Consider the following 9457-nt stretch of genomic DNA (forward strand, 5'->3'; position numbering starts at 1 on the left):
ATAGATAGATAGATAGATAGATAGATGAAGAGAGAGGACTTAGACCCTAGAAGATGAATCCAGAGGAAATTACCGCTATACTTAATTCCTTTCATCTATTTGATGTCTAATTCAATGCATTTGAAAGGACGCTTTAGAAATGACTACCATCCTTATTCTAAATCTAAATATATGGTGTTTTTTAAGTGTGTGTACTATGAATGCACACGCACGTACGTGTGAGTGACTGGGTGTATGCATGCGGGGAACCAAGGACTGACTCTTCCTCAATCACTTGCCACCTTAATTTTCTAGACAGGCTCTCTCTCTCTCTCAGAACCTGGATCTCATCAATTTGGCCAGACTGGCTGAACAGAGGCTGCCAGGAACCTGCCCATCTCCTTTAGTCCCCAGCAGGGAGTTCCCAGTGCTGCTCCAGACAGACACTGGGGAGCTGAACTCAGGTCTCCATGCTTGTGTAGCAGATGCCTTCTCCTTGGTCTTTTTTCAAAAGTACCTTGCAACATTTAAGATAAAAAGAAAGCCAACCTGTGCTAGAGATAGGATTAGGAGTCTTCCTTGCTACAAAGTGAGTTTAAGACCAGACCTGGTCTCCAAAATAAATTAAGAAGGAAAACAAGAATAAAGAGACAGCCGGGGTGGCAGACTCTGTAATACCAGCTCTTTGGAGGCAGAGGTGAAAAGATCACAAGTTTGAGGATAGGCAGCAAGACTGTGTTTTAAAGTATGATGGAATGAAATGCTTTTTAATTCAAAGGGTCATAAGAACATGCCTCTTGGGGCTGGAGAGATGGCTCAGTGGTTAAGAACACCGACTGTTCTTCCAGAGGTCCTGAGTTCTATTCCCAGCAACCACACGGTGGCTCACAAACCATCTGTAATGAGATCTGATGTCCTCTTCTGGCCTGCAGACAGAACATTGTATACATAATAAATACATTCTTAAAGAAACAGTATCTTTAAAAAAAAAAAAAAGGAAAAAGAACATCCTTCTTAGCAAGCCTTAGGAGGCAGAGGCAAGAGGACCTCTGTGAGTTTGAGGGCAGCCAGGTCCACAGAATGAGACCCTGTCGCTACGAAAGGAAAAAAAAAAAAAAAAAGGACTGGAGGAGGCTTAGAAGTTAATAACATTGGCTGCTCTTGCAGAGGGCTGGTTCCAAAGCGGCTTACAGCTAGCTGTGTCGAACTCCAGAGCTGAAGCCCTCTCTTGCCTCTGTGAGCAGTGGTTCCCACACAGGCACATATGTGTACCCGCACATGCAGGCAAAATTCCCATACTCATTAAAAAAAAAAAAAAGGAAGAAAGTGATCCCAACGTTCTAATAAAACCTTTATCCTCCTTTTTTTGGTTTGTTTTTAATTTTATTTCTATGGTTGCTTTGCCTGTATGTATGTCTGTGCCTGATACCCACAGAGATAAGAAGCCTTCAGATCTCCTGGAACCAGAGTTATAGAAGGTTGTGATATGAGTCATATGGGTGCTGGGAGTTGAACTCAAGTCCTCTGGAAAGAGCAAGCAACCAGTGATCTTCACCAGGGGACATCTCTTTGGCCTCTTTTTTTTTTTTCCTTAAAAAGTTTTTGAGACAGGATCTTCCTATGTACCTCTGGCTAACCTGGAACCTGGTGTGGGGACTGTGTCACCTGCCTCCACTGGGATTGAAGGTGTGTGCTACTGCACTCTGGCCTGTTCATAGATTTGAAAACTAGCATACAACATCACATAGCACTTTCATAGATATCTGTTCTGATGGATTGATCTGTTTTTCCTTAGTGGCATATCCAAAGTTGCACCTGTTACTTCCATTATCCGTCATTTGTAAATTAAAAAAAGAACTTCACATTTATCTAGTGGTGTGTGTGTGTGTGTGTGTGTGTGTGTATGTGTGTGTATGTGTGTGTATGTGTGTGTATGTTTGTGTATGTGTGTATGTGTGTGTATGTGTGTGAATGTGTGTATGTATGTGTGTGTATGTTTATATGTGTGTATGTGTGTATGTGTGTATGTGTGTGTATGTGCGTATGTATGTGTGTGTATGTGTGTGTATGTGTGTGTATGTGTGTATGTTTATATGTGTGTATGTGTGTGTATGTGTGTATGTATGTGTGTGTATGTGTGTATGTATGTGTGTGTATGTGTGTGTATGTTTATATGTGTGTATGTGTGTATGTGTGTATGTGTGTGTATGTGCGTATGTATGTGTGTGTATGTGTGTGTATGTGTGTGTATGTGTGTATGTTTATATGTGTGTATGTGTGTGTATGTGTGTATGTATGTGTGTGTATGTGTGTATGTATGTGTGTGTATGTGTGTGTATGTGTGTGTATGTGTGTATGTGTGTGTATGTGTGTATGTGTGTGTATGTGTGTATGTATGTATGTGTATGTGTGTATGTATGTGTGTGTATGTGTGTATGTTTATATGTGTGTATGTGTGTGTATGTGTGTGTGCGTGTGTGTGTACGTGTGCCCATGCGCTTGCGTGCACTCTCATGTGCAAGTATATGTGTGGAGGTTAGAGGACAACTTTTAGAGTTTGGTTTCTCCCTCTATCATGCAGGCATGCTCATTATTTAAGATCTGAATAGAAATACTGAGCAGAGCTATGAGTTTTGTTTTCTTTGGAAACTGCTGGTTAGACACTTGAGAGCTGTCTCAGTGGCTGACAACATTGACTGCTCTTCCAGAGGACCTGACTTCAGTGTTCAGCAGCCACGTGGAAGGTCACGACTGTCTGTAACTCAAGTCTCAGGGGATCCCACATCCTCTTCTGCCTTCCAAATGCACACAGACATGTTTGCCAGGCAAAATACCCATATACATAAAAATACATACATACATACATATCCAGGTGTAGTGCCCCTTATCTTTAACCCCAGCACTTGGAGGCAAAGGCAGACAGATCTCTTTGAGTTTGAGGCCATGTGTTTTGAGGCCATGTGTTCCAGATCAGCTGGTGCTACATAGTGAGACCTTCTCTCAAAAGAAAACCATAGAAGGCAGGAAAACGACTTGGTGGTTAAGAGGATCCTACTTCAATTCCCAGCACTCATATCAGATAGCTCACACCTGCCTGCAGCTCCAGCTCTAGGAGATCTGATCCCCCTCACCTCCCGGAAAACCCACACTTATGTGCACACCTCAATCCACAGATATACACATATGAGCGCACACCTGCGATTTAAAATAAAGGTAAGACATGACTGAGATACAGAACAAGTTCAAGGCAGGCCTAAGCAAATTTACTGTATCCGGCATGGCTCCAGGGATGGGCCATATTGGGGAGGTGCGGGAATGAGGAAAAGACAAACACACTCACAGAAAAGCTGGGAAAAGCTGGGAACTGGACTACTCTGTGATGGAGAAGCCACAGCACCCTGGAAGGACAGTGTGTTTACTACGCAGAGCTGAACAGAGAGCCAGCATTCTCGCATAGAACATGGAACCCTGTTATTATATGAATATAAACAAGGCGGCAGGGCTTATGGTAATCAGTTGGTCCAAGGGGACAGGTCAAAGCTAGTTCAGTAGAACCAGTCAGGAGAAGGCAGGCCATGCATACATGGGTGAGGAAGCTGTGGGGAGCATTTTCTGCACACACTACCAATGTCCATGCATGGACCTGACAGGAAGGCTTTGTTATTTCCCTCTGAGTCCCAAAGGTTTTGCCATTTTCCATGGGTCTGAGGCCGGGGTAGTCGACGTGGCTGTGCCATGTCAAGAGCACACGTTCATCATTCAGCCCCTTATTCAGTCAGGGCTTTCTCCACTCCACACACAACTTTTTGAATTTTAAAAAGGGTGGACTGACTCTCTCTCTCTCTCTCTCTCTCTCTCTCTCTCTCTCTCTCTCTCACACACACACACACACACACACACTCACACACACAAGAGAATGTAGTAAAGACACCTATGATGGCATTTTGGTGCTGCATTCTGACATGGTGAAGTTGAAGTGCAGAGTGTATGGATGGGGACCGGGATTATTGTTCATCTTGGTTGTCAACTTGATTGGATTTAGTATCAGTGAAGAGACCGATCTGTGAGGTTGTCGTCTCCAGGAAGGATTAACTGCACAAAGGCTCTCCTTCTGTGTGGGCAGCACCTTCTGGGGGGTTCAGATTTGAAGGGTTCTGGGGGGAAAGCACTGCTGCTTGCCTGTGTGCCGTTGCTCGTAGCTGGCGGGTGTGGCTACTTGTTATTGTTGGACGGTGCGGCCTGCACTGTGTAAATAGACTTAAATCCCCTTAGTAATATCTACCCCTTCCATCAGTTCTGCTCCTCCTCCAGGGCACTCTGACTAACAGGTGCTCCTCTCTTTGGTAACAGTGCTAATCCCTTTTTATGTGAGCAGAACACCTCTCAGTTTAACCATCGATAAAAGCCTACCTCTAACGACTGTCAGATTGGATTAAGTTTCCGAGGGGGATCTCTGAAGGGACACGAACCTTCAACCCATCACGATGACTGAATGTGGATTACTAAAAACGTATAAAAATCATAGAGAAAGAGGAAACCAACTTTGAAGAAAAGAATGACCATGCGGCTTTTTAAAGATTTTGTTTTTTAACCTTTGTTCTTAATCTTACATATTTAGGTATTTTCCTGTATGAATGTCTGTGCACCACATGTGTGCAGTGCCTTCAGAGGTTGGAATAGGTTAGAAGAGGGCATCAGGACGCTGGGACTAACTCCCCTGGGAGTTGGAGATTGTGAGCTGTCATGTGGGTGCTGGGGATCGAACCGGCATCCTCTGGAGGAACAGCCAGGGCTCTTAAACACAGCCATCCTTCCAATCCCACAACATCTTTTTAAAGTACTAAAGTTTTAAGAATTAAAACAAACAAGCAAAAATAACAAGAGAAATAACAACAACAATAACAACAACAACAAAAAGAAAACCCCAAAACACTATCAGTTTCGCTTAGAGACTGTGGTAAGGACTACTAAGCATAATTAAATGTGATATCCCCAATGTTAAAATGTAGGCCATAGACAGACATGGAGTCATCTTGAATTGCATAGCTTCATCCACTCCAAGAACAGATAATTAAATATAAATAACAGTAGGCTTTATTTCATATGACTATATTGGGAGGTTTGAATGTGTCCCATCCAAACCATGTGATATGGTGGCTTGCATATGCCCCTCCCCCAAATCCATCTGCAAGTCAACGGTGTTAAGAAGCACCATCAGGCTTGGCTCTCATGAGTGGCATTAATGTTGGTTCTAAAGAAAAGACTGAGCCTTCAAATTTGATTTCTGGCTCTCTCCCATTCTTTGTCCTCCTGGGGATGATGCACCTTCATAATATACGTGTATACAACAAATATCCATCACCTACCCATTTAGAACTAGTGATTCAGGCAGTTCGGGTACATGCCTTTAACCCAGCACTTAGGAGGCAGAGGCAAGTGGATCTCTGAGATCGAGGCCAACCTAGTCAGTGCATAGAGTTCTGATACAGCCAGGGCTACACAGGGAAACCCTGTCTTGAAGGGGGGAAAAATGGAAGTAGATTCTTCGATGCCTTGAAAATACAGTGGTAACTAAACAGAGATAGCTCTGCCTGTGTAAGAGTAGGGCAATGTTTAATTAGTACACGATTGCTGCTCATCGTTGTGGGGAGAACTGTGAAGGAGAAGTACTAGAAACTATGAGACAGCAAAAACAAGTATTCTCATCAAGTTCTTAACTGCGCCTACAGCCTTCTGTTCTAAGCTTACTTTTATTTTCAATGTGCGCATGCGCACCCATGTGTGAGCATGTGGGAGTTGAACACTTTTGGGAGTTGGTTTCTCCTTCCTCCTTGCGGTCTGGGGGTCAAACTCGGGCCATCAGGCTTGGCAAGCAAGTCTTACTGGCTGAGCTATACAGGCTGGGCCAACCCATCCACCCTGGTCTTCAGTTGTGAGAGCTCTTGTTTCTGCCTTTCCAGACAAGAAATCTCAGCTTTTTCCTGTGGGCCAAGAGGAACAGACTTTCAGAGTGGGAGGTTTGTGGGTTTTCCTGCATCTAAAATGAACTTTCAACTGGTTCTTCCCTTTGGTTCCCCTTTAACCTATCCTTATTTTGCATGGTATTTTGAAGATTTTTGCATGGTCATTTTCAGAGTGAGTGGAATTTACCCACTCCTTGTCATTCCCCTTTTTCCACTTTCAATTTGTTGACTGAGTTTTTGTGTGTGTGTGTGTGTGTGTGTGTGTGTGTGTGTGTGTGTTTTTTTTTTTTTCTGAGAAAAGGCCTCACTATGTGGCAGCCTGGGAATTCACTGCGTGGTCCAGGCTGGCCTCAGATTCACAGAGATCTGTTTGCTTCTGCCTTCCCAGTGCAGGGTTAAAGTCATGTGCTACTGTGTCTGGCTATACACGTATTTTGATAGACTTACTATTTACTCAGGCTGCCTTGAAACACTGTATCCCAGGTGGCTTTGAACCTGTGGCAATCCTCTTTAGTCTTGTAAAAGTTGGAATTATAAACATAAATTACTATGTTCAACATTTTTAGTGTTTTTTTTTTCAGTACTATGGATTGAACCTAGGGCTTAGTACACGCTGAGTAAATACTCTACCACTGACTTGTGTCTTAAATTATTAAAAATAGAAAAGTGGGGCGGAGTGAATAGAGGGGGCTGCTGTAAACTCTCAACAATCCGAGTTTAATTCCTGGGCCCCACATGGTAGAAAAAGAAGACCAACTCCTATAAATTATCTTCTGACTTCCATAAAAAAGGACTGTGTTTGCATGTGCGTGTGTGTGGTCTAGAATTTATCATGTGTGTGAGGTTGATTCCTTCTCCTGGTCCTCCTCCTCTAACTCCCAAGTGTGATTATAGGATTAATATATATATATATATTAAAGATTTATTTATTTTATGTATACAAGTACACTGTAGCTTTTTTTAGACCAGAAGAGGGCATCGGATCCCTTTACAGATGGTTGTGAGCCACCATGTGGTTGCTGGGAATTGAACTCAGGACCTCTGGAAGAGCAGTCAGTGCTCTTAACCGCTGAGCCATCTCTCCAGCCCCCCCCCCCCCTTTTTTTGAGACAGGGTCTAGTCTTGAATTTTCTCTGTAGCCCATGCAGGTCTCAAACTTGGAATCCTCCTGCCTCAACCTCCAGAGTTGCTGGAATTGTAACTCTGCACAACCAGGATTGACTTAATATCTAATTTGTGTAAATTTAAAATGTTTTGCCTGGTAGTGGGGGGCACACACCTTTCAGCTCAGAACTCCAGAGACAGGAGAATCCATGAGTGCCAAGTCAGTCTGGTCTACAGAGTGAGTTCCAGGATGGCCAGGGTTACAGAGAAACCCTGTCTTAAAAAAAAAAAACAAACATGTCTGTAATCCATCATGTCAAGTTGAAGTGCCTGAGTAGCACAGGAAGTCCCGGGTTTATTTCCCAGCCAGCACTAGAGAAAAAAACAAAAAACCAAACCTCTCCACATATACTAAATTAGGGTGTTTCGTAAGGTTTTATTATGTCTGTAGCCCATAACTTATCACTGTTAAGACTAAAGATCTCTACATTAATCAATGGAGCGTTTGTGTTTGTTCCGGGAAATTTTTACCTACAAGTCAGACTGTAAATCAGTACAGATCTTCACTGTGAACTTAGGGACTTCCTGAAAATCCACTTCTCTCAAGGTTGGGTGCTCACCAAAAAAGCACTTCCTTCTCCAACAGTGAGGTCTGGCCTCAACTGGCCAAATCCCTAACTCTCTGTTCTTATCCACAGAGCTGGGCCTGGGTTCAATCCCAGCAACCCAAAAGGGAGTGGGAGAACTGATTTTCATTTCTTCACCTTGTTTGTCTCAAACTATTATACCATGAACAACCATAGCTCAATCTTGAAAAGGTCACCTCAAATCACTCCACCTTAGAGTACAGAACTCTCTAAAAACAAAATCACCTTTTACTTTTTCTCGGGAGGTACTGATGAGGTCCTGTCAGAGCGCTTTTACATTTGCCTACATTAAGAGATGTGACTTAGTGTACACATCGCTGTGGGCTCTTTATTATGTGGTAGTAAGGATGTGGCATTCACGGTGATGGGAGTTTACAGCCAGCACAGTTATTAAGTCCTGGCTGGCTATGCTGAGAACTTAAAACTCTTGTGTGTGCGAGCAGGGTAGGTCAGAGAACAACTTTTGGGAGCTGGTTCTCTCCTTCCACTGTGGGTTCTCGATTGAACTCAGGTGCTACCCATTGAGCTACCTTGCCAGGCGTAGTCTAAAATCAGACACACTGGTGTCAAAGGAACACAGGAGACAGGAAACAAACCAAAGGAATGCATAGCAAGATGAGGCTGGTGAGAACTGAAGGAATTCCTTTTCTGTCTTCATGTAGAATCAACACAGTGGGATTATCTGTATGAGTCAACCCAGCTGTGTAATCCGCTTATCCTGTTATAATTCAAATGGTCTCCTTTTCATTATTGACTTGTGACTGTGCCCTCATAGTTTGAACTTCTAGAGGCTAAAGTTTTTTGTTGCTATTTATTTTTGAACAGGACCTCACTGGGGCCTGAACCAGTCACAATCCTCCTGTCTCTGTCTTCTAAGCGCTGGGATTACAGTCACAGACTACCATGCTTAGCAGTAAGACTCGTAGCCTGTTTACAAAGCAATGGCCCTAGGTCCAATTTGCCTTCGAAATTTTCCTTTTATTGAAAGTACATTTTTTTGCTGGGAGAGATGGTTCAGTGGTTAAGGGCACTGGCTGCTCTTCCAGAGGTCATAGGTTTGATTCCCAGCACCCACTTTGGTGGCTCACAGCCATCTGTAACTCAGTTCCAGGGGATCTGGCCCCCACAGACATAACACCATATACATAAAAAATTTTTCCCGGGGTTGGGGATTTAGCTCAGTGGTAGAGCACTTGCCTAGCAAGTGCAAGGCCCTGGGTTCGGTCCCCAGCTCCGAAAAAAAGAAAAAAAAATTTTTTTTCCCCTCACATACTATATCCTGATTTCTGTTTCTCCTCTCTCTAGTCCTCCCTACCTCTCATCCCATCTGGATCCACTCCTTTCCTCTCAATATGAAACAGGCTTCTAAGGGAGAATTAAAATAAACTTAACACATTGGCTAGGACAAAACAAACAGAAGGGAAAGAGCCCAAAAGGAAGTCTAAGAATCGTGGCTGGAGAGATGACTCAGTGGTTAAGAGCACCGACTGCTCTTCCAGAGGTGCCGAGTTCAAATCCCAGCAACCACATGGTGGCTCACAGCCATCTGTAACGAGATCTGATGCTCTCTTCTGGTGTGTCTGAAGACAGCTACAGTGTACTTATATATAATAAATAAATAAATCTAAAAATAAGTGTAAGAATCAAAGACCCATGTTGGCACACTTGAGAATTCCATAAAAACACTAAACTGGAAGTCGTAAAACAAAGGAACTTTAGGGTAAAAAGAGGTAAGGGGAAAAAAAAGACCCTGACATGGCGTTT

At 43.3% G+C, this 9457-nt stretch overlaps 1 protein-coding gene; it reads left to right on the top strand.

Annotated features, from left to right (window-relative positions):
- Erich1 (glutamate-rich 1) overlaps positions 1-9457 on the top strand; it is a gene marked incomplete at its 5' end in the record, with an annotated part of 52793804 nt that overhangs the window by 35773512 nt on the left and 17010835 nt on the right.

The sequence above is a fragment of the Rattus norvegicus genome, chromosome 16 (assembly GCF_021556685.1).
Source record: "Rattus norvegicus strain SHRSP/BbbUtx chromosome 16, alternate assembly SHRSP_T2T, whole genome shotgun sequence".
NCBI classification, from domain to species: domain Eukaryota; kingdom Metazoa; phylum Chordata; class Mammalia; order Rodentia; family Muridae; genus Rattus; species Rattus norvegicus.